Source organism: Antechinus flavipes, chromosome 5 (assembly GCF_016432865.1).
Source record: "Antechinus flavipes isolate AdamAnt ecotype Samford, QLD, Australia chromosome 5, AdamAnt_v2, whole genome shotgun sequence".
Classification (NCBI taxonomy): Eukaryota; Metazoa; Chordata; class Mammalia; order Dasyuromorphia; family Dasyuridae; genus Antechinus; species Antechinus flavipes.
In genome coordinates, this window is record NC_067402.1 from 138,393,768 (window position 1) to 138,419,664 (window position 25,897).

A 25,897-nucleotide genomic window follows, 5' to 3' on the forward strand; every position below is an offset into this window, starting at 1 on the left:
CATTTAAAGACAGAATGGATACAGAAATCAAATCCTTGAAAAATAGAATTAGTGAACTGGAAACAGAAAATAGCTCTCTAAAAAATAAAATTCGTGAAATGGAAAAACATTCCATAGAACAAAACAACTTGCTTAAAAAATCAATTGGACAGTTAGAAAAAGATTTTTTAAAAGTGAGTGAAGAAAATACTTCATTGAAAATCAGAATTGAACAAATGGAATTGAATAACTCGAGAAGACACCAAGAATCAGTCAAGGAAAATCAAAAACATGAAACAATGGGAAAAAATGTCAAACACCTTCTTGGAAAAACAACAGACCTGAAAAATAGATCTAAGAGAGACAATCTGAGAATTATTGGACTCCCAGAAAAATGTGATGGAAAAAAGAGCCTGCACACTATTTTCCAGGAAATTATCAAAGAAAACTGCCTAGAAGTCATAGAAACAGAGGGTAAAATAGACATTGAAAGAATTCATCCATTACCTGTTGGAATCCTTACTAACTGCTAACTAATTAGAGTTGATCTAATCTTACAAGAAGATTTTGGCCAGAACCTGAAACAAGGTACTAAGTAGAACTAATTAATACAAAGCTTGTGTTCACACCTTTACTCATTGGAGTTCACAAGTATGCCAGCTTCACAAAGTAAACTTTCTAAATTCAAGGGAGTTCACACCTCCCTTAAAGCTCTTTGGGCCAGAGAGCACTATGGGAGAAAACCCATAATCCCATTCTCTCAGAAGATTTGCATATAAGGAGAGAGAGCTATTCGAGAATACATTTTTTCCTCTTGGCTGGCTGGTCGTGAAGAGAGTTCAGCTGGAATCGAGAGGAGCGACTCTGGTGCAGAGAGCACTTTGACGGATCTCAGCGGAATTACGCCAGAAGCCCTCTTTCCGAGGCAAGGCAGAATATATTCCACTTGGCTGGCTGGAGACAGATGAAGAGTTTTCAGAGGATAAAGCTACGAGTGGAGAGTTCAGTGGACAACCAGATTCATCTTCATCTCACACCACTGTAGCTGGTGGCTGGGCTTCTGCACGCCCCCCACTGAGACCAAGCTGGTCTGAAAGACTCACCAGAAAGCTAGCCGAGCCCCAAGTGAAGGAGACAAAATATTCATTCCATCTCTGTGTTGGTCGGAGGCTGAAGAAAGCAGAGGCAGAGGCTAACAGACAGAACCTTTGGATTTGGAGATATCTGGAGGGCCCTAAGCTAAACCGGCTGTGTGTTGAGAAGAACAAGAACTCCAACATTTGAACTCATAACAATTACCTACTGAAAGAGACCCTAAAATCAAAACACCAAGAAATATAGTGGCCAAATGCCAGAACTATCAGATGAAGGAAAAAATACTGCAAGCTGCTAGAAAAAATCAATTCAAATGTAGAGGAGTCCCAATAAGGATTACTCAAGACTTAGCAGCATCCACATTAAAGGAACAAAGGGCCTAGGATATTCCGAAAAGCTAAGGAACTTGGTATGCAACCAAAAATAACTTACCCAGCTAGAATGAGCATCTTTTTCCAGGGAAGAAGATGAACATTAAACAAAATAAGCGAATTTCACCTGTTTTTGCTGAAAAAAACAGAACTTAACAAAAAGTTACCGGAAAAGGGTAAAGTGGGGGTATTACATCTCATGAAGAGGCAAGGGAAAATATCCAAGAGAAAGAATGGAGGAGGGAAGAACATAGTGTATTCTTAATGCCATCACAATTGGCTTAAAAAGAAAAAATTTAGACATATTCAATTTATGGTGAAACTTCTCCCACCTCAGTGAAAAGTGGGAAGGGAAAAGGGAAAAGGGAAGGAATAAGTTAAGCAGAAGGGAATACAGAAATTGTGTGGGAAAGGAGTAAGATAGGGGGAGGACCTTTAAGGTGGGTGGAGGGATACTAAAAATGGACGGCTGTGAGAAGCAAGTGGTGCTCACAAGTTTAATAGTGGGGAGGGTGGTAAGGGGAAAAGAAGGGAGAAAAGCATAAACAGGAGTTAACAAGATGGCAAATAATACATAATTGATCATTTTAATTATAAATATGAATGGGGTAAACTCCCCCATAAAGAGGAAGTGGTTAGCAGAATAGATTGAAAGCCAGAATCCTACAATGTGTTGTTTACATGAAACACACCTGAAGGAGGGAGATACATACAGAATAAAGAGAAAAGGTTAGAGCAAAATCTACTATGCTTCAGGTAAAGTCAAAAAAGCAGGGGTAGCCATCCTAATCTCAGATTAAGCAAAAGCAAAAATTGATCTAATTAAAAGAGATAAGGAAGGACACTATATGTTGCTGAAGGGTAGCATAGATAATGAAGCAATATCAATATTAAACATATATGAACCAAGTAGTGTAGCATCTAAATTCTTAAAAGAGAAATTCAGAGAGCTTCAAGAAGAAAAAGACAGCAAAACTATAATAGTGGAAGATCTCAACCTTGTACTCTCAGAATTAGATAAATTAAACCACAAAATATATAAGAAAGAAGTCAAAGAAGTAAATAGAATACTAGAAAGATTAGATATGATAAATCTCTGGAGAAAACTAAATGGAGACAGAAAGGAGTACACTTTCTTCTCAGCAGTTCATGGAACATAAACAAAAACTGACCATATATTAAGACATTAAAAACCTCAAACTCAAATGCAGTAAGGCAGAAATAGTAAATGCATCCTTTTCAGACCATGATGCAATGAAAATTACATTCAATAAAAAGCCAGGGGAAAATAGAACAAAAAATAATTGGAAACTAAGTAATCTCATACTAAAGAATGATTGGGTGAAACAGCAAATCATAGATATAATTAAGAACTTCACCCAAGAAAATGACAATAAAATCGATAAACCTTTGGTAAATCTGATTAGAAAAAGGAGAGAGGGAAATCAAATTAGCAGTCTTAAAAATGAAAAAGGAGAACTTTCCACTGATGAAGAGGAAATTAAAGAAATGATAAGGGGTTACTTTGCCCAACTTTATGCCAATAAATTTGATAACCTAAGCGAAATGGATGACTACCTCCAAAAATATACGCTTCCCAGATTATCAGAGGAGGAAGTAAATTGCTTAAATAGTATCATTTCAGAAAAAGAAATAGAACAAGCTATTAATCAACTCCCTAAAAAAAAAAATTCCCAGGACCAGATGGATTTACATATGAATTCTACAAAACATTCAAAGAACAATTAGCTCCAATGCTTTATAAACTATTTGAAAAAACAGGGAATGAAGGAGTCCTACCAAATTCCTTTTATGACACAGATGTGGTACTGATACCCAAACCAGGTAGGTTGAAAACAGAGAAAGAAAATTATAGACCAATCTCCCTAATGAATATTGATGCTAAAATCTTAAATAAGATATTAGCAAAAAGACTACAGAAAATCATCCCCAGGATAATACACCACGATCAAGTAGGATTTATACCAGGAATGCAGGGCTGGTGCAATATTAGGAAAACTATCAGCATAATTGGCCATATTAATAATCAAATTAACATAAACCATATGATCATCTCAATAGATGCAGAAAAAGCATTTGATAAAATCTAACATGCATTCCTATTAAAAACTTTTGAGAGTATAGGAATAAATGGACTTTTCCTTAAAATAATCAGGAGCATCTATTTAAAACCAGCAGTAAGCATCATATGTAATGGGGACAAACTGAAACCATTCCCAATAAGATCAGGAGTGATTTGCCCACTATCACCTTTACTATTTAATATTGGATTAGAAATGCTAGCTTTTGGCAATAAGAGTTGAGAAAGAGATTAAAGGAATAAGAATAGGCAATGAGGAAACCAAATCATCACTCTTTGCTGATGATATGATGGTATACTTAGAGAACCCCAGAGACTCTACTAAAAAGTTATTGGAAACAATCCACACCTTCAGCAAAGTTGCAGGATACAAAATAAACCCACATAAGTCATCTGCATTCTTATATATCACTAACAAAACCCAACAGTTAGAGTTACAAAAAGAAATTCCATTTAAAGTAACTATTGATTGTACAAAATATTTAGGAATCTATCTGCCAAGGGAAAATCAGAAACTTTAGGAGCAAAACTACAAAACACTTTCCACACAAATTAAGTCTGATCTAACCCACTTGAAAAATATTAAATGCTCTTGGATTGGGTGAGCAAATATAATAAAGATGACAATACTACCTAAATTAATCTATTTATTTAGCGCTATACCAATCAGACTCCCAAAAAACTACTTTGATGGACTAGAAAAAATAGCAACAAAGTTCATATGGAAAAACAAAAGGTCAAAAATTTCAAGGGAATTAATGAAAAAAAAAATCAAATGAAGGTGGCCTAGCTGTACCAGATCTAAAATTATATTATAAAGCAGAAGTTACTAAAACATCTGTTATTGGCTAAGAAATAGACTAGTTGATCAAAGGAATAGTTAGGTTCAAAGGACAAAACAGCCAATAACTTTAATAATCTAGTGTTTGACAAACCCAAAGACCCCAGTTTCTGGGATAAGAATGCATTATTTGACAAAAATTGCTGGGAAAATTGGAAATTAGTATGGCAGAAACTAGGCATTGACCCACACTCAACACTGTACACCAAGATAAGGTCAAAATGGGTTCATGTCCTAAGCATAAAGAATGAGATTATAAATAAATTGGAAGAGAAAATGACAATAATGAGATGTCTTACCAAAATGTGTGGGATGCAGCCAAAGTGGTAATAAGGGGAAATTTCATATCTCTAGAGGCCTATTTGTATAAAATATAGAAAGAGTAGGTCAATGAATTGGGCTTACAAGTAAAAATGCTAGAAAAGGAACAAATGAAAAACCCCCAGTCAAACACTAAACTTGAAATCCTAAAAGTAAAAGGAGAGATCAATAAAATTGAAAGTAAAAACAAACAAAAAAAAATATTGAATTAATTAATAAAACTGACTTGTTTTTAGGGGGAAAAAAACCCAACAAAATAGATAAAGCCTTAGTAAATCTGATTTTCAGAAAAGGAAAGAGGAAAACCAAATTGTTAGTCTTAAAAATGAAAAAGGGAGAACTTGCCACTAATGAAGAGGAAATCAGAGAAATAATTGGGAGTTACTTTGCCCAACTTTATACCAATAAATTCAACAACTTAAATGAAATGGAAGAATACTTCAAAAATATAGCTTGCCCAGATAAACAGAGCAAAAAGTAAATATCCTAAGCAGTCCCATTTTAGAAAAAGAAATAGAACAAGCTATTAACCAACTCCCTGAGAAAAAAATCCCCAGGACCAAATGGATTTACATGTGAACTCTACCAAACATTTACAGAACAATTGACTCCAATGCTATGTAAACTATTTGAAAAAAATAGGGATTGAAGGAGTCCAACCAAATTCCTTTTATGACACAGACATGGTACTGATACCTAAAACAGGTAGATTGAAAACAGAGAAAGAAAATTATAAACCAATCTCCCTAGTGAATATTTATGCTGAAATCTTAAATAAAACATTAGCAAAAAGATTACAGAAAATCATCCCCAGGATAATACACTATGACCAAGTAGGATTTATACCAGAAATGTAGGGGTTGTTCAATATTAGGAAAACTATTAGCATAATTGACTATATCAAAAACCAAATTAACAAAAATCATATGATCATCTCAATAGATTCAGAGAAAGAATTTGATAAAATCCAACATCCATTCCTAATAAAAACACTTGAGAAGATAGGAATAAATGGATTTTTCCTTAAAATAGTCAGGAGCATCTATTTAAAACCATCAGTAAGCATCATATGCAATGGGGAAAAACTGGAACCTTTCCCAGTAAGATCAGGAATGAAACAAGGTTGCCTATTACTAATATTATTCAATATTGTATTAGAAATGCTAGCCTCAGCAAAAAGAGTAGAGAAAGAGATTAAAGGAATTATGGTAGGTAATGAGGAAACCACATTATCACTCTTTGCAGATGATGTGATGGTATATTTAGAGAAACCCAGAGGTTCTACAAAAAACTTATTAGAAATCAGTCACAACTTTAGAAAAGTTGCAGGATACAAAATAAATCCACATAAATCCTTACCATTTTTATATTACCCACAAAATCCAATAGCAAGAGACACAAAGAGAAATTACATTCAAAATAACTGTTGATAGCATTAAATATTTGGGAATCTATCTATCAAAGGAAAGTCAGGAATTATATGAGCAAAATTACAAAACACTTTCCACACAAAAAAGTCAGATTCAAATAATTGGAAAAATATTAAGCACTCTTGGATAGGCTGAGTGAATATAATAAAGATGACAATACTACCTAAACTAATCTGTTTATTTAGTGCTATACTAATCAGACTTCCAAGAAAATATTTTAATGACCTAGAAAAAAATAACAACAAAATTCATATGGAAGAAAAAAGGTCGAGAAAAATCAAATGAAGGTGACCTAGCTGTACCTGATCTAAAACTATATTGTAAAACAGCAGTCACCAAAAACAATTTCGTATTGGCTATGAAATAGATTACTTGATCAGTGGAATAGGTTTGGTTCACAAGATAAAATAGTCAACTATAGCAATCTAGTGTTTGACAAACCCAAAGATTCTTCCTTTTGGGATAAGAATTCATTATTTGACAAAAACTGCTGGGAATACTGAAAATTAGCATGGCAGAAATTAGGCATGGACCTACACCTAACTCTATCCACCAAGATAAGATCAAAAGGGTTGCATGATTTAGGCATAAAGAATAAGATTATAAATAAATTAGAGGAACATAGGATAGTTTCCCTCTCAGACTTGTGGAGGAGGAAGAAATTTATGACCAAAGATGAACTAGAGATCATTATTGATCACAAAATGGAAAATTTTGATTACATAAAATTTAAAAGCTAGTACAAACAAAACTAATGCAAATAAGATTAGAAGGGAAGCAACAAACTGGGAAAACATTTTCACAGTTAAAGGTTCTGATAAAGGCCTCATTTCCAAAATATAGAGAGAATTGATTCTAATTTATAAGAAATCAAGATATTCTCCAATTGATAAATGCTCAAAGGATATGAACAGACAATTTTCAGATGATGAAATTGAAACTATTTCCACTCATATGAAAGAGTGTTCCCAATCACTATTGATCAGAGAAATGAAAATTAAGACAACTCTGAGATACCACTACACATATGTCGGATTGGCTAAAATGACAGGAAAAATAATCATAAATGTTGGAAGGGATGAGATGAGGGAGAACTGGGACATTGATGCATTGTTGGTGAAGTTGTGAACAAATGCAATAATTCTGGAGAGCAATCTGGAATTATGTCCAAAAAGGTATCAAACTGTGCATACCTATTTATCCAGTAGTGCTACTAATTGGCTTGTATCCCAAAAAGATACTAAAGAAGGGAAAGGGACCTGTATGTTACAAAATGTTTGTAGCAGCCCTGTTTGTAATATCTAGAAACTGGAAAAATGAATGGATACCCATCAAGTGGAGAATGGTTGGGTAAATTTTGGTATATGAATGTTATGGAATATTATCATTCTGTAAGAAATGACCAGCAGGAGGAATACAAAGAGGCTTGGAGAAACTTATATGAACTGATGCTAAGTGAAATGAGCAGAACCAAGAAATCATTATATATCTTAACAATGATACTGTATGAGGATGTATTCTGATGAGTGGATTTCTTCGAAAAAGAGAAGATCTAACTCAGTTTCAATTGATCAATGATGGACAGAATCAGCTACACCCAAAGAAAGAACACTGGGAAATGAGTGTAAACTGTTTCCATTTTTGTTTTTCTTCCCAGGTTATTTTTACCTTCTGAATTCAATTCTTCCTGTGCAACAAGAGAACTGTTCAGTTCTGCACACTTATATTGTACCTAGGATATACTGTGACATATTTAACATATATAGGACTGCTTGCCATCTGGGGGAGGGGATAGAGGGAGAAAGGGGAAAAATCTGAACAGAAGTGAGTACAAGGAATAATGTTGTAAAAAATTACCCAGGCATTGCTTCTATCAATAAAAAGTCATAATTAAAAAAAGAAAAAAAGAAAAAAGAAGCCTACTGGAACTGGCCTAAATTGACTTATTGTTGAAAAGAGCCATAGTTATCAGAATTTATCATCATAAAATCTTGCTGTTTTGTTGAACAATTATATCCTGGTTTTGCTCATTCAGGTAATATCAGTTCATGTAAGTTTCTCCAAGCCTTTGTGAAATCATCCTCTTGATCACTTCTTATAGAACAATAATATTCTATAGCATTCATTATATATATATATAAAATGTATATATATATATATATAAAATGTTAGGACAGTTTTATAGACCTTTGTGCATAGTTCAAAATTGCTCTTCAGAATGGCAGGATCAGTTCACAACTCCAACAACAATGTACTAGTGTCCCAGTTTTTCCACATCCCCTCCAACACTGATCATTCTCATTTCCTATCATCTTAGCCCTTCTGTAGTAGAACCTCAGAGTTGCCTTAGTTTGCATTTCCCTGTTCAATAGTGATTTAAAGCATCTTTTTCATATGACTACAAAGGGTGTAAATTTCTTCATCTGAAAACTGTCAATGCGAGAATGGCTTGATTTCTTATAAGTTCGAGTCAATTCTCTTTACATTTCTGAAATGAGTCCTTTATAAGACCTCATGCAAGTAAAATATTTTTCTAGCTTGTTGCTTCCCTTATAATTTTATCTGCATTGCTTTTATTTGTGCAAAAATGTTTTAACTTAATGTAACCAAAATTATCCATTTTGTATTCCATGATGTACTCTACCTCTTTTTTGGTCACTCTGCTTTCTTCATTCTCCACAAATCTGAGAGTAGGACTACTCTTTGTTCTTGTAATTTGCTTATAATGTCACTTTTTATTTCTAAATGATTTACTCATCTTGAGCTTACCTTGGTAAACAGTCTTAGATGTAGGACAATGCTGAGTTTCTGCCATAATAATTTCCAATTTTCCTAGAAGGTTCTGTCAAATACTGAGTTTCTATCCCACAAACTGGGGTCTTTGGATTTGTCAAATACTAGATTACTATAGTCACTGATTATTTTTTCCTAACCTGTTCCAATGATTTATTATTCTATTTAATATCCAGTACCAAATTATTTTGATGATTGCAGTTTTATAATATAATTTTAGGTCTGGTTCAGCTAGGCCACTTTCAGTTTCATTTTTTTTGTTGATTCTCTTAAAATTCTTCACCTTTTGCTCTTCCACATTCATATAGTTTCATCGTTACCTACTCTAATTCCTTTAATCTGGTTTTCTTCATTTATTGCAAAAGCTAATTTCACCCCTTATCTCCCTAATATATGATGCTTGTTGATAGTTTTAAATAGATGTTACTGATCATTTTAAGGAAAACTCCATTTATTCCTATATTCTCTATACTTTTTCAATATGAATGGGTGTTGTATTTTGTCAAATGCTTTTCTGCATTGAGATAATCATATTATATTTGCTAGTTTGATTAATGATATAGTTAATTATGCTAATAATTTTCCTAATATTGCACCAACCCTGCATTATAAATAGTTCTTGGTCATGGTTTGTTAGATTATCAGATTTCCTGGCATACAGTTGGGCAAAATAACAAAATAACTTCTAATTACTGCTTTAATTTTCTCTTCATTGGTCGAAAATGCATTGTATGATTTATGATACTAAATTTTTGATGTTCTTTTTTTCTAATGAAAATAATTAAAAGTTTATCTATTTTGTATTTTGTTGTTTTTTCATAAAATCAATGCTTAGTTTACCAATTCAGTAATTTTCTTACTTTTAATTTTATTAAACTCCCCTCTTATTTTCAGAATTTCAAATGTGCTATTTAATTGGAGTGTTTTCATTTGTTCTTTTTCCCCCTATTTTTAGTTGCATGCCCAATTCATCGAGCTTCTCTTTCTTTATTTTTTTCAAGGAAGCACCTAGAGATATAGAATTTCCTTTAAGAGGAATTGACTCTAATTTATAAGAAATCAAGGCATTCTCCAATTGATAGGTGGTCAAAGATATGAACAGACAATTCTCAGATGAAGAAATTGAAACTATTTCTAGCCATATGAAAAGATGCTCCAAGTCATTATTAATCAGAGAACTGCAAATTAAGACAACTTTGAGATACCACTATACAACTTCCAGATTGGCTAGAATGACAGGGAAAGATAACGCTGAATGTTGGAGGGGATGTGGGAAAACAGGGACACTAATACACTGCTGGTGGAATTGTGAACACATCCAGCCATTCTGGAGAGCAATTTGGAACTATGCTCATAAAGTTATCAAACTGTGCACACCCTTTGACCCAGCAATGCTACTACTGGGCTTATACCCCAAAGAGATACTAAAGAAGGGAAAGGGACCTGTATGTGCCAAAATGTTTGTAGCAGCCCTGTTTCTAGTGGCTAGAAACTGGAAAATGAATGGATGCCTATCAATTGGAGAATGGTTGAGTAAATTGTGGTATATGTATGTTATGGAATATTATTGTTCTGTAAGAAATGACCAGCAGGGTGAATACAGAGAGGATTGGTGAGATTTACATGAACTGATGCTAAGTGAAATGAGCAGAACTAGGAGATCATTATATACTTCAACAATGATACTGTATGAGGATGTATTCTGATCAAAGTGGATTTCTTCGATAAAGAGATCTAATTCAGTTTCAATTGATGAAGGCTGGACAGAAGCAGCTACACTCAAAGAAAGAACTCTGGGAAATGAATGTAAACTGTTTGCATTTTTACTTTTCTTCCTAGGTTATTTTTATCTTCTGAATCCAATTCTTCCTGTGCAACAAAAGAAATGTTCAGTTCTGCACACATATATTGTATCTAGGATATACTGTGACATATTTAACATGTATAGGACTGCTTGCCATCTGGGGGAGGAGGTGAAGGGAGGGAGGGGAAAAATCTGAACAGAAGTGAGTGCAAGGGATAATGTTGTAAAAAATTACCTAAGCATGGGTTCTGTCAATAAAAAGTTATAATTATGAAAAAAAATAAAATAAAATTTCCCTTAATGACTACATTGGTTGCATCCCACAAATTTTATTATGTTGTCCCATTATTGTCATTCATGTGGATGAAATTATTGATTGTGTCTATGATTTGTTGTTTCACCCATTCACTCCTTAGGGTTTTATTTTTTTAGTTTTCAATTAATTTTGGTCTATTTTCCCCTGGCTTTTGATTGCATGCAATTTTATTTTAATCAAAAGCAGAATGGCAAATATAGTAAATGCATCTGACAAAAATGCATTTACTATATTTGCCATTCTGCTTTTGATTTTGAGGGTTTATACCCTAATATATTGTCAATTTCTGTATAGGTTCCATGAACTACCAAGGAAAAAAGTATACTCCTTCCTCTTTCCATTCAATTTTCTCCAAAGGCCTATCATACCTAATTTTCTGGAATTCTATTTACCTCTTTAATTTCTTTCTTATTTATTTTGTGGTTTGGCAGTTGTTCTGAGAGAGCAAAGTTGAGATCCCCCACTAGTACAGTTTTGCTGCTTCTTGCAGCTCTCTTAACTTCTCCTCTACGGATTTGGATGCTACACTACTTGGTGCATATATCTTTAGTATTGACATTGCTTCATTATCTATGGTATCCTTTAGAAAGATATTTTCCTTCATTATCTCTTTTAATTGGAACCATTTTTGCTTTTGTTTGATCTAAGATCAGGATCAATACCTCTGAGCTTTTTTGTTTGTTTGTTTGTTTGTTTTTATGTCAGCTGAAACATAATAGATTATGCTCCATCCTTTTATCTTTACTCTGAATGTATAACTCTGCTTTAAATGTGTTTCTTGTAGACAAAATATTGTATAATTCTGGCTTTTAATCCAGTATGCTAGGTACTTCTCTTTTATGGGAGAGTTAATTCTATTCCTTTTTACAGTTAAAATTACTGACTTTGTACTTACCACCATCTTTTTTTCTCCCAAGTTACTCTTTTCTCTTTTCTTTACCCCTTTCCTCCTACCTAATATTTTGCTTCTGACTATTACCTTTCTCAAGTAGCCTTCTCCTTTTACAGCACTTCCCCTTTCTTATACATTTCCCTTCTACTTCTGTTCCCCCATCTATTAGCCTCCCCTTTTCCTTTCCCTTTTTCCCTCATAGTTCTGCGTGTGACAATAAGACAAGTTTCTCTGTGAAGGTAAATATGTCTCTTTGCACCAAATCCAGTATTTTCTCTTTGAGCCAAATCCGATAAGAATAAGATTTAAACAATGCTAATCCTCCTCCCTTCTTTCCCTCAATTTTAATAGGCCTTTTTTGTCTTTTCATGAGATGTAATTTACCCCATTTAACTCCATTTCCCTCTTCTTCCAGTGAAGTCCCCTTGCCTCCTCTAGTTTATGTTTATATCATGCCAATAAAATCAAATTATGCCTGCTCCTTCTCAGTATACCCATGACAGAGATACAGTTCTCAAGAGTTAAAAATATTGTCTTCCTATGTAGGGATATAAGCTTTTTAGAAAATTATTTCTTTTCTCTCTTTTGCCTTTTTATATTTCTCGAATTCTATATTTGAAGATCACAGTTTCTGTTCATCTCTGATTTTTTTCATCAGAAGTGAATGAAATTCACCTGTTTCTTTAAATATCCACTTTTTTCACTGAATGATAATGTTTAATTTTGCTGGACAGTTGATTTCAGACTTCACTCCGAGTTCCTTTGCCTTTCACAAAATGAGATTCTAGATTCTTTGATCCCTTAAAGTTGAAGGTGCTAGATCCTAGGTAATCCTGATTGTGGCATCTTGATATTTGTATTGTTTCTTTCTGGCTGCTTTCAGAAGGTGATGGATGAATTCTTTCAATGGTTATTTTACCCTCTGGTTCTAGGATATTTGAAAGATGATGTTTATGCACTTTTTTTTTTCATCATCATTTTCACGTAGTCCAGTAATTTTTAGATTATCTCTTCTGGGTCTATTTTGCAGGTCAGTTGTTTGTCCATGATGTATTTTACATTTTCTTCTATTTTTTTTTCATTTTTTGGTTTTGTTTTACTGATTCTTAAAGTCTTATTGAGTCTTTCACACCCATTTGTTCAATTCTAATTTTTAGTGAATTACTTTCTTCAGTTAGCTTTTTTATCTCATTTCCATTGGACGACTAAATTTTTTTTATTTTAAATTTTATTTTATTTAATAATAACTTTGTATTGACAGAATCCATGCCAGGATAATTTTTTCACAACATTATCCCTTGCACTCGCTTATGTTTCGTTTTTTTCCCCTCCCTCCCTCCACCCCCCCCCAAGATGGCAAGCAGTCCTATATATGTTAAATATGTTGCAGTATATCCTAGATACAATACATATTTGCAGAACTGAACAGTTCTCCCGCTGCACAGGGAGAATTGGATTCAGAAGGTAAAAATAACTTGGGAAGAAAATAAAAAATGCAAATAGTTCACATTCATTTCCCAGTGTTCCTTCTTTGGGTGTAGCTGTTTGGGACAACTAAATTTTTAAATGAGGTGTTCTGTTCATTATTTTTTTCCAATTTCATAAATTCTGCTTTTCAATGAATTGGTTTATTTTTTTAATCTAATGATATCATTTAAAAGTCAAACTCAGAATTTTAATTTGATCTAAGAGGCAACTGAATGCTACTAGTGTTTACTGAGTAAGAGATTGAAATGGTGGTGATCATTTTAGCACATGGGAATAGGTTGGAGCCTTCAATTAAAAGTCTGTGATAATACAGCTATCTAACTAATTATTTAATATTTCATAATTTCACAACACCTCTGCAACCATGGAGATCAAGCCAGATGTCACAAAAAATAGAAATGAAAAGAATCGACTACAACAAAATGAACTTTGGAAAAATGAAAACTTGGTTTTGAGATGTATGCTGTGAGCAAAGGTAATTGAACGACACATATAGATGTGTGCGTATATATATTATATATATATATATATTATATATGTATATGTATATGTATATGTGTGTATATATATATGTGTGTGTGTGTGTGTATATATATATATATTATATATATGTGTGTGTGTGTGTGTGTGTGTGTGTGTGTGTGTGTGTGTGTCTGGCTTTATGGATGGTTTTAATTTCCTCATCTGGAAATTTTCTGTTGAAATGCTTTGATCATAATGCAGAATGTTGGAGGGGATGTGAGAAAACAGGGACACTAATACATTGTTGGTGGAATTGTGAATACATCCAACCATTCTGGAGAGTAATTTGGAACTATGCTCAAAAAGTTATCAAACTGTGCATACTCTTTGATCCAGTAGTGTTACTACTGGGCTTATATCCCAAAGAGATCATAAAAAAGGGAAAGGGACCATATGTGCATGAATGTTTGTGTCAGCCCTCTTTGTAGTGGCCAGAAACTGGAAACTGAGTAGATGTCCATCAATTAAAGAATGGCTGAATAAATTGCGGTATATGAATATTAGGGAATATTATTGTTCAGTAAGAAATGACCAACAGGATGATTTCAGAAAGGCCTGGAGAGACTTACCAAACTCATGCTTAGTGAAACGAGCAGGGCCAGAAGATCATTATATACTTCAACAACAATACTATATGATGATCAATTCTGATGGACCTGGCCATCTTCTGCAATGAGATGAACCAAATTAGTTCCAATGGAGCAGTAATGAACTGAACCAGCTATGTCCAGTGAAAGAACTCTGGGAGATGACCAAGAACCATTTCATTGAATTCCCAATCCCTATATTTTTGCCTGCCTGCATTTTGGATTTCCTTCATAGGCTAATTGTACAATATTTCAGAGTCTGATTCTTTCGTACAGCAAAGTAATGGTTTGGTCATGTATACTTATTGTATATCTAATTTATACTTTAATATATTTAACATCTACTGGTCATCCTGCCATCTGGGGGAAGGGGTGGGGGGAAGGAGGGGAAAAATTGGAACAAAAGGTTTGGCAATTGTCAATGCTGTAAAATTACCCATACATATAATTTGTAAATAAAAAAGCTATTTAAAAAATGCTTTGATCATTTATCAATTAGGGAATGACTTGCATTCTTATAAATTTGACACATATCTTTATATATTTTGGAAATGAGACCTTTATCAGAAACAGTGGCTGTATTCTCCTCCTCCCCCCTCCCCCCCGCTTTGTACTTCCTTTTTCATCTTATTTCCATTGGTTTTGTTTATATGAAAACTTTTTAATTTAATGTAATCAAAGTTTTGTTTTTTTTTTTTTTTTGGCCTTTCATAATGTTCTCTAGTTCTTCATTGGTTATAAATTCCTCTCTTCTCCAAAGATCTGATAGGTAAATTATCCCATGCTTTCCTAATTTACTAATGGTATAAACCTGTATGTCCAGATCATGTACCCACTTTGATTTTATTTTAGTCTGGGGTGTGAAATATAGATCTATGTTGAGTTTTTAACATATTATTTTCTAGTTTTCTCATCAATTTTTATGAAAAGATGTGTCATATATATCTAACCTATTTTACTAAATGATTTTATTCTTCATTTTTGAAGAGCACCCATATCATCAGTAAGGTGATATCCTGACTTGAAAACTATTTGGATTTAAGTGAAGCAGCACTCTGCAAAGTCATTGGCTTCATTCTCTCTTTTGGAGTTATCTGGGTCAGTGGACAGATAAGTATAAAAGACTATAAAAAGTATGCCAGATGTCACAAAAAATAGAAATGAAAAGAACTGACTACAACAAAATGAACTGAGGAAAAATGAAAACTTGGTTTTGAGATGTACGCTGTGAACAAAGCTAATTGAAAGAATGCTGAAACCATTGAATGTAATAGAAAAATTCAGAAAAGGTAAACTTTGGATGAGAGGATGAATAAATTAATTTTTGATGTGTTGTTTTTGATGTGCTTTGGACATCAAGATGTCCAGTAGGCAGTTAGAAACATGGGATCAGGAGAGAAATTAGGATATATAAATATGTAATTTGCTTGCATAAGGATAATAATTTATTCTGTGGTAGTTTTTGAAATGATCAAATAAGATGGTATGGAGGAAGAAGAGAAGAAGCCTCAGAGAATGCCTTTGGAAGTTATCCATGTTTTGTGGACATGACCTGAATTACCATGTCTTGAAATATCCAGCAAAGGAGATTTCAAATAAATGGTCAGACAGGAAGACAGAGAATAAAAAAAGTGCAATGTCCCAAATATACAGAGAGGAGAAATTGTTAAGAAAAGGGGGTGATTATTCATGTCAAAGGTTAATGAGAGATTAAGAAGGATGAAAAGTAAGAAAAAGGCATTAGATTTAGCAATGGAATTAATTATAATATTGTAGACAGCAGTTCAGGTTGAATGAGCATGTGGGATGCCAGACCTGATATTTAGAAGTGAAAGGAAAGGAAATCGAAGGAGCTTTTTAAAGAGGTTAATAATTAAAGGGAGAATAGATGTAGGATCATAGTTAACTGGGGATGGTTTAAGAGTGTAGATGTGGATATGTTCGTAAATAGCAATAAAACAGACACTGGGTATATATGAACTAAAGATTTTTTATATCTTTCCTTTTTTTTTTCTTTTTAAACATACATTGTTTTATGAAACATGTTGGGAGAGAAATATCAGAGTAAAAGGGAAACAAAATGAGAGCGATTAAAAAAATAGAAAAAAGAAGGGAACATACCATGTCTTGATTTATATTCAATCTCTTTACTTCTCTTTCTGGATACAGATGACATTTTTCTGTCCGAAGTCTATTGGAATTGCTATGAGTCATGGAACCACTGAGAAGAACAAAGCCTTTCATAGTTGATCATTACACATTCTTGCTGTTATTGTATACACTGTATTCCTTGTTCTTCTTGAATGGTAAATTAGTGAAAGAATACAGATTATGGAGAGGGAAATCTATTAAAAAAGATCCAAGGAATAGGTTTAGAATGGAAAATATAGCAACTTATTCTTTGAAATATATTATCAATTGTTTATTTAAGTTATTCCAAATTTACATTTAAAAACATCATTTTAAAGAATACTGAGCTCTCAATTACCTCAATTCTCTTTTGAGCCTCCACCTCCTCTTGAGAAAGCCAGTAATGCAAAACACAATTAAACATTAGCTACATTGCAAAAAAAAAAAAAAAAAAAAAAAAAGAAAATAAAAGAAAAGAAAAGAAAAAAAGAAAGAAAGAAAGAAAAAGAGAAAAGAAAAAAGAAAAGAAAAAGGAACAATCCCACAAAGAAGAAGAAAAAAATAAATTTTGAAAAGTATGCTTTAATTTTAATTCAGAGTTCACCTATTCTTTCTCTGGAGGTGAATAGTATTTTTCACAATTGTTCTTTGGAATTGTTTTGAGTCATTGTCTTTCAATGTTGACAATTTTCAGATGAAAAAATAGAACCATTTCTAGTCATATTAAAAAATGCTCTAAATCATTATTGATGAGAGAAATGCAAATTAGGACAACTCTGGGATAGAACTGCACACCTCTCAGATTGGCTAAGATGACAGGAAAAGATAATGATGATGTTGGAGTGGATATGAAAAAATTGGGACATTAATATATTGTTGGTAGAGTTGAGAACTGATTCAACCATTCTGAAGAACAATTTGGAACTATGTCCAAAGGGCTATTAAACTGTGCATACCCTTTGATCCAGCAGCATCTCCACTATGCTTATATTAAAAAGAGATCATCAAAAAGGGAAAAGTACTCATATGTGCAAACATGTTTGCAAAAGCCCTTTTTGTAGTAGCAAGAAAGTGGAAATTGAGTGGATGCCTATCACTTGGAGAATGGCTGAATAACTTATTGTGTATGAATGTTATAGAATATTATTGTTCTGTAAGAAAAGATTAGCAGGATGATTTCAGAGAAGCCTAGAGAGATTTACATGAACTAATGCAAAGTGAAGTGTGTAGAATCATTATACAAAGCAACAGCAAGATCATATGATGATCAATACTGAGGGATGTGTCAATCATCAAAATCATTTGGGACTGTCTAAGAAATAGGGTAGTATATTAGTTGAATAAGTTAGGTTTGCAAAACTATAGTAATCAACTCTTTGATAAAGCCAAAGACTCCAGATTCTGGGATAAGAACTCACCATTTGACAAAAATTGCTGAGAAGTCTGCTATTTATAAGGAGAAACTGGATATTCAGAGACTAGTTGGAGGTTATTACAGTGACCTAGATAAGAACTGTTAAGGATTTGAAGTAGGGTGATGTAAATGAGGAAGAAGAGAAGTATGCCAATCATAAAAAACATATTAGCAGTAATTAGGTATAGGGGTGACTGTAAATAATAATAAAGAGAGTTAAAATAAGTATGCTTTATTCTACATTCAGACTCCATCAACTTTTTCCTTGGAGGTAGATAAAAGATTTTTTCTTTAATCAAAAGTCTTTCAGGATTTACTTTAATCATTATATTGCATTATATTGCTGAGAAAAGTTAATTCTTGTCAATCATTGTACAATACTGCTATTATTGTATATGATGTTCTCCTGGTTCTATTCACAGAACTTTGCATCAATTCATTTAAGTTTTTTGAGATTTTTTAAAAGCACGCTTCTCATGTACTACAATCAGATAATATCCAGATAGATAGATGACAGACAGAGATAATTAAGCAATGAGAAAGAAAGATGAACTGGAAGCAGAGGAAAGGGAAAAGAATATGGAAAGTTATTTCGCATAAAAAAGGAATGAAGGAAGAGTATTTTGCAATACAGGGGAAGAAGGCATGGTAGAAAGCTATGATTAAACCTTGTTTTCATCAGAATTGGCTGAAAGAATGAATAGCATACATATTAAGTTATAGAAATCTATTTTACTCTACAGGGAAGTAGGAAGGAAGGGAATCAGAAAAGAGAACAAAAACTTATTGAAGGGATGGCAGCATAAGAAAAGGAATTATTAGAGGTAAAACACACTTTTGAGTAGGGACAATGTAAAAAGAGTGAATGAAAGGTAAACTAGAAAAACAGGTAAGAGTAAATATTGTTAATAATAACTGTGAATGTAAAAGAAATTAATATATGATATCATAATAATATAATATATATAATTTAATGATATATAATATTAATGTTATATTAATATATAATATTATATATACTTTAATAATATAATATTAATTACATTATATATATATACATATACATATATGGATATCAGAATACATTGAAAATAAGAGTCAGAAAATATGGTGTTCATAAGAAAAAATGTAAAACAAAGAGATAGTAAAAATAAGGGACTAGAGTTTTTGCTGAGGCCACAGAACAAAACAAAATAGGAATCACAATCAATCTCAGTTAAAAACAAAAGCAAACATAGATTTAATAAAAGAGGTAAGCATGTAAACTATGTTTTTTTTTTCTTTTCCTGAGGCAATTATGGGTAAGTGACTTGCCCAGGGTCACACAGCTAGGAAGTGTTCAGTGTCTGAGGCCAGATTTTAACTCAGGTCCTCCTGATTTCAGGGCTGGTGCTTTATCCACTGCACCACCTAGCACCTTGGTTAAACTACCTTTTGTTAAAATATATCATAAACAATGAAGTAATTTCAAAACTAAACATGCCTCAAATGGCATAGCACCTGAATTTTTCAAGGAAAAAAAAATTAGGAAATAGTAATACCATGACCAACTTTTCTCTCTCAGAACAACAACAAAATCTAACAATAATATAAACAATAAAGAAATTAGGGAGATAAATATAATTTTAGAAAACTTACATATCATAGATCTCTAGTGAAAATTAAATGTGAAGAGAAAGTACAAATCTTTATTCACTTGTATTTGTCACCGTCACCAAAAAAAAAAAAAATTTCCTTGTATTTAGGCATTAAAACTAGAAAAATAAACAAACAAAAAATCTCACAACCAAATTCATCAAAACAAATATTAAGTGTCTTTTTCTGAGTGCAAATAATTGAAATGGGCATACAACAAAAAAAGCAAAAAATGAAAAAGCATGACAAAAATTCCAAATTAATAAAGTGAAGATCAAAGGAATAATTAATGAAATTGAAGAAAATTGAACTAATCAATAAAATGAGGATTTTGCTTTATGGGAAATAATTTATTTTTATTGATGAGAACAGTTAAGTCATTCACAATTGATGAATGACTAAACAAATTATAGTATATGATTGTGATGTAATATTCCTGAGAATTGAGAAATGAGAAGCGTGCTTTTAAAAAATCTCAAAAAACTTAAATGAATTGATGCAAAGTTCTGTGAATAGAACCAGGAGAACATCATATACAATAATAGCAGTATTGTACAATGATTGACAAGAATTAACTTTTCTCAGCAATATAATGCAATATAATGATTAAAGTAAATCCTGAAAGACTTTTGATTAAAAAAAAAAATCTTTTATCTACCTCCAAGGAAAAAGTTGATGGAGTCTGAATGTAGAATAAAGCATACTTATTTTAACTCTCTTTATTATTATTTTTTGTTTTTGTCTAAATTTTCTTTTGCAACATGGCTAATATGGAAAGACATTTTCATGACCTCACAAGAATAATCTCCATAAAATGTCTTGCTTTCTTAAGTAAGGAGTAAGGAGAATGGAGGGAAAGAATATAAAACTCAAAATTAAAAACAAAACAAAATTTCTTTAAAAAAAAAAAAAAAAGAAGAAGGACTTCCGGTTAAGATGGCGGAGAGGAGGCTCACAGCTGCATAAGCTCCACGCTTTCTCTCACTATCCACTTCATTACAAGCCTCTGAATCAATGCTTGACTGAAAAAAACCCACATATAGTTACCAAGAGAAGCCATCCTTGAGATCCGCCAAGAAAGGTCTGTCTTTACTGGAAGGCTGGGGCGGTTTTAGATCGGGCGCAGGCGGCGGCAGTGAGAGCACGGGAGCAGACTGGAGAGGGGGTGGGGAGTGATCGTAGCCGTCTCTGCGGGGAGAGCTTTGCTACAGGTTTGGATACTTTGCTCCAGCAGCAAGTCAGCAGGCCAGCAGAGAAGCTAAAAACACCGGGGCTGAAGAATACAACCCCAAACAGCTGGAGTCTCTCGGGTCCTGGCCGCCCCTCCTCCCCCCCCCCCCCCCCACAGTGACTAAGCACGCTCTGGGCTCAGGCGCACACAGTCCTGCTAGTGCCTCACTGCTACCCCCCTGCAGTCTGTAGAGGAAGCTCGATAACATACCCAACCCCTCCCCCAAAGAAAGACTCCAGTTTTTTCTGTTTTTCTTTGGTAGTTTGTCTCTGATTAATAGACAGAATGAGCAAGAAGCTGAAGAGGACTTTAACCCTTGACAGCTTCTACACAGGTAGAGAGCAGACTCTAAATCCTGAGGAGACTAAAAACAGGCAGTCCCCAGGTGAATCCCCAAAGGAGGAGATCGTCTGTTCCTCAGCACAGATGAACCTCATAGAAGTGATTAAAAAGGCTCTCACAAGGGAGCTAGAAGAAAAATGGGGAAATCAGAGTGAGGCTTGGCAAAAGGAGAGGGAAGCTTGGGAAAAGGAGAGGGAGGCTTGGCAAAAGAGCCTGGAGAAAGTTAAAGAGAGAGTGGATAAAGAAGTAAAATTCTTGAAAAACAGGATTGGTGAACTGGAAAACAAAATTGGCGAAATGGAAAAAAATTCCACAGAACAAAAGAACTCAATTGGACTATTAGAAAAAGATTTTTAAAAAGTGAGTGAAGAGAATACTTCACTGAAAATCAGACTTGAACAAGTGGAATTGAATGACTCGAGGAGACAAGAAGAATCAGTCAAGCAAATCCAAAAAAATCAAACAATGGAGAAAAATATGAAATACCTTCTGGGGAAGACAACAGACCTGGAAAACAGATCCAGGAGAGACAATCTGAGAATCATTGGACTCCCAGAAAAACATGATGAAAAAAAGAGCCTGGACACTATTTTCCAGGAAATTATCAAAGAGAACTGCCCAGAAGTCATAGGAACAGAGGAAAAAATAAACATTGAAAGGATTCATCGATCACCCACTGAAAGGGATCCTAAAATCAAAACACCAAGGAATATAGTGGCCAAATGCCAGAACCCTCAGATGAAGGAAAAAATATTGCAAGCGGCTAGAAAAACCCAATTCAAGTATCAAGGAGCCACAATAAGGATCACCCAGGATCTGGCAGCATCCACATTAAAAGATCGAAGGGCCTGGAATATGATATTCCGAAAGGCTAAGGAACTTGGTATGCAACCAAAAATAACTTACCCAGCGAGAATGAGCATCTTTTTCCAGGGAAGAAGATGGACATTCAACAAAGTAAGCGAATTTCATCTATTTCTGATGAAAAAACCAGAACTTAACAAAAAGTTTGATCTACAAATATAGAACTCAAGAGAAATCTAAAAAGGTAAAGATTAATCTTGGGAACTATATTTTGACTATATAGATGTATAAAGAATACATGTATACCTTGTTCTAGAAATTGATGTGGAAAGGACATTGTATCAGAAAAAGGGTAAAGTGGGGATAGTACATCTCATGAAGAGGCATAGGAAACCTATTATATCTGAGAGAAAGAATGGAGGGGGATGAATATAGTGGGTATCTTACTGCCTTCAGAATTGGCTTTAAGTGAAAAATCTTAAGACATATTCAATCTATGGTGAAACTTCTCCCACCTCATTGAAAAGTGAGAAGGGAAAAGTGAAAAGGGAAGGAATAAGCTAAGCGGAAGGGAATACTGGAACTGGGAGGGAAAGGGGTTAGATAGGGGGAGGAACTCTAAGGCGGGGGGAGGGATACTAAAAAGAGAGGGCTGTGAGAAGCAAGTGGTGCTCACAAGCATAATACTGGGAAGGGGGGGAAAGGGGAAAGAAGGGAGAAAAGCATAAACCGGGGTTAACAAGATGGCAAGTAATACAGAATTGGTCATTCTAACCATAAATGTGAATGGGGTAAACTCCCCCATATAGAGGAAGCGGTTAGCAGAATGGATTAAAAGCCAGAATCCTACAATATGTTGTTTACAGGAAACACACCTGAAGCGGGGAGATACATGCAGGTTAAAAGTAAAAGGTTGGAGCAAAATCTACTATGCTTCAGGTGAAGTCAAAAAAGCAGGGGTAGCCATCCTGATCTCAGATCAAGCTAAAGCAAAAATTGACCTAATTAAAAGAGATAAGGAAGGACACTATATCTTGCTAAAGGGTAGCATGGATAATGAAGCACTATCTATATTAAACATATATGCACCAAGTGGGGTAGCATCTAAATTCTTAAAAGAGAAACTAAGAGAGCTGCAAGAAGAAATAGACAGTAAAACTATAATAGTGGAAGATCTCAACCTTGCACTCTCAGAATTAGATAAATCAAACCACAAAATAAATAAGAAAGAAGTCAAAGAGGTAAATAGAATACTAGAAAAGTTAGATATGATAGATCTCTGGAGAAAATGTAATGGAGACAGAAAGGAATACACTTTCTTTTCAGCAGTTCATGGAACCTATACAAAAATTGACCATATATTAGGACATAAAAACCTCAAACTCAAATGCAGTAAGGCAGAAATAGTAAATGCATCCTTTTCAGACCACGATGCAATGAAAATTACATTCAACAAAAAACCAGGGGGAAGTAGACCAAAAAATAAGTGGAAACTAAATAATCTCATACTAAAGAATGATTGGGTGAAACAGCAAATCATAGACATAATTAATTACTTCACCCAAGAAAACGATAATAATGAGACATCATACCAAAATGTATGGGATGCAGCCAAAGCGGTAATAAGGGGAAATTTCATATCTCTAGAGGCCTATTTGTATAAAATAGAGAAAGAGAAGATCAATGAATTGGGATTGCAATTAAAAATGCTAGAAAAGGAACAAATCAAAAACTCCCAGTCAAACACTAAACTTGAAATTCTAAAAATAAAAGGTGAGATCAATAAAATTGAAAGTAAAAAAAACTATTGAATTGATTAATAAAACTAAGAGTTGGTTCTATGAAAAAACCAACAAAATAGACAAACCCTTAGTAAATCTGATTAAAAAAAGGAAAGAGGAAAATCAAATTGTTAGTCTTAAAAATGAAAAGGGAGAACTCACCACTAACGAAGAGGAAATTAGAGCAATAATTAGGAGTTACTTTGCCCAACTTTATGCCAATAAATTCGACAACTCAAATGAAATAGAAAAATACCTCCAAAAATATAGCTTGCCCAAACTAACAGAGGAAGAAGTAAATATCCTAAACAGTCCCATCTCAGAAAAAGAAATAGAACAAACTATCAATCAACTCCCTAAGAAAAAATCCCCAGGACCACATGGATTTACATGTGAATTCTACCAAACATTTAAAGAACAATTAACTCCAATGTTATATAAACTATTTGAAAAAATAGGGATTGAAGGAGTCCTACCAAACTCCTTTTATGACACAGACATGGTACTGATACCTAAACCAGGTAGGCTGAAAACAGAGAAAGAAAATTATAGACCAATCTCCCTAATGAATATTGATGCTAAAATCTTAAATAAAATATTAGCAAAAAGATTACAGAAAATTGTCACCAGGATAATACACTACGACCAAGTAGGATTTATACCAGGAATGCAGGGCTGGTTCAATATTAGGAAAACTATTAGCATAATTGACTATATCAATAACCAAACAAACAAAAACCATATGATCATCTCAATAGATGCAGAAAAAGCATTTGATAAAATCCAACATCCATTCCTAATAAAAACACTTGACAGCATAGGAATAAATGGACTTTTCCTTAAAATAGTCAGGAGCATATATTTAAAACCATCAGTAAACATCATATGCAATGGGGAAAAACTGGAACCTTTCCCAGTAAGATCTGGAGTGAAGCAAGGTTGCCCACTATCACCATTATTATTTAATATCGTACTAGAAACACTAGCCTCGGCAATAAGAGTCGAGAAAGAAATTAAAGGAATTAGAGTAGGCGATGAGGAAACCAAACTATCACTCTTTGCAGATGATATGATGGTATACCTAGAGAACCCCAGAGATTCTACTAAAAAGCTATTGGAAATAATTCATAATTTTAGCAAAGTAGCTGGCTACAAAATAAATCCCCATAAATCCTCAGCATTTTTATACATCACCAACAAAACCCAACAGCAAGAGATACAAAGAGAAATTCCATTCAGAATAACTGTTCATACCATAAAATATTTGGGAATCTATCTACCAAGGGAAAGTCAGGAATTATATGAGCAAAATTATAAAAAAGTCTCCACACAAATAAAGTCAGACTTAAATAATTGGAAAAATATTAAGTGCTCTTGGATCGGCCGAGCGAACATAATAAAGATGACAATACTCCCTAAACTAATCTATTTATTTAGTGCTATACCAATCAGACTTCCAAGAAAATATTTTATTGATCTAGAAAAACTAACAACAAAATTCATATGGAACAATAAAAAGTCGAGAATCTCAAGGGAATTAATGAAAAAAAAAATCAAATGAAGGTGGCCTAGCTGTACCTGATCTAAAATTATATTATAAAGCAGCAGTCACCAAAACCATTTGGTATTGGCTAAGAAATAGATTAGTGGATCAGTGGAAAAGGCTAGGTTCACAAGACAGAATAGTCAATTATAGCAATCTAGTGTTTGACAAACCCAAAGCCCCTAACTTCTGGGAAAAGAATTCATTATTTGATAAAAACTGCTGGGATAATTGGAAATTAGTATGGCACAAATTAGGCATGGACCCACACTTAACACCATATACCAAGATAAGATCAAAATGGGTCTATGACCTAGGCATAAAGAATGAGATTATAAATAAATTAGAGGAACATAGAATAGTTTATCTCTCAGACTTATGGAGGAGAAAGAAATTTGTGACCAAAGATGAACTAGAGACCATTACTGATCACAAAATAGAAAATTTCGATTACATCAAATTAAAAAGCCTTTGTAC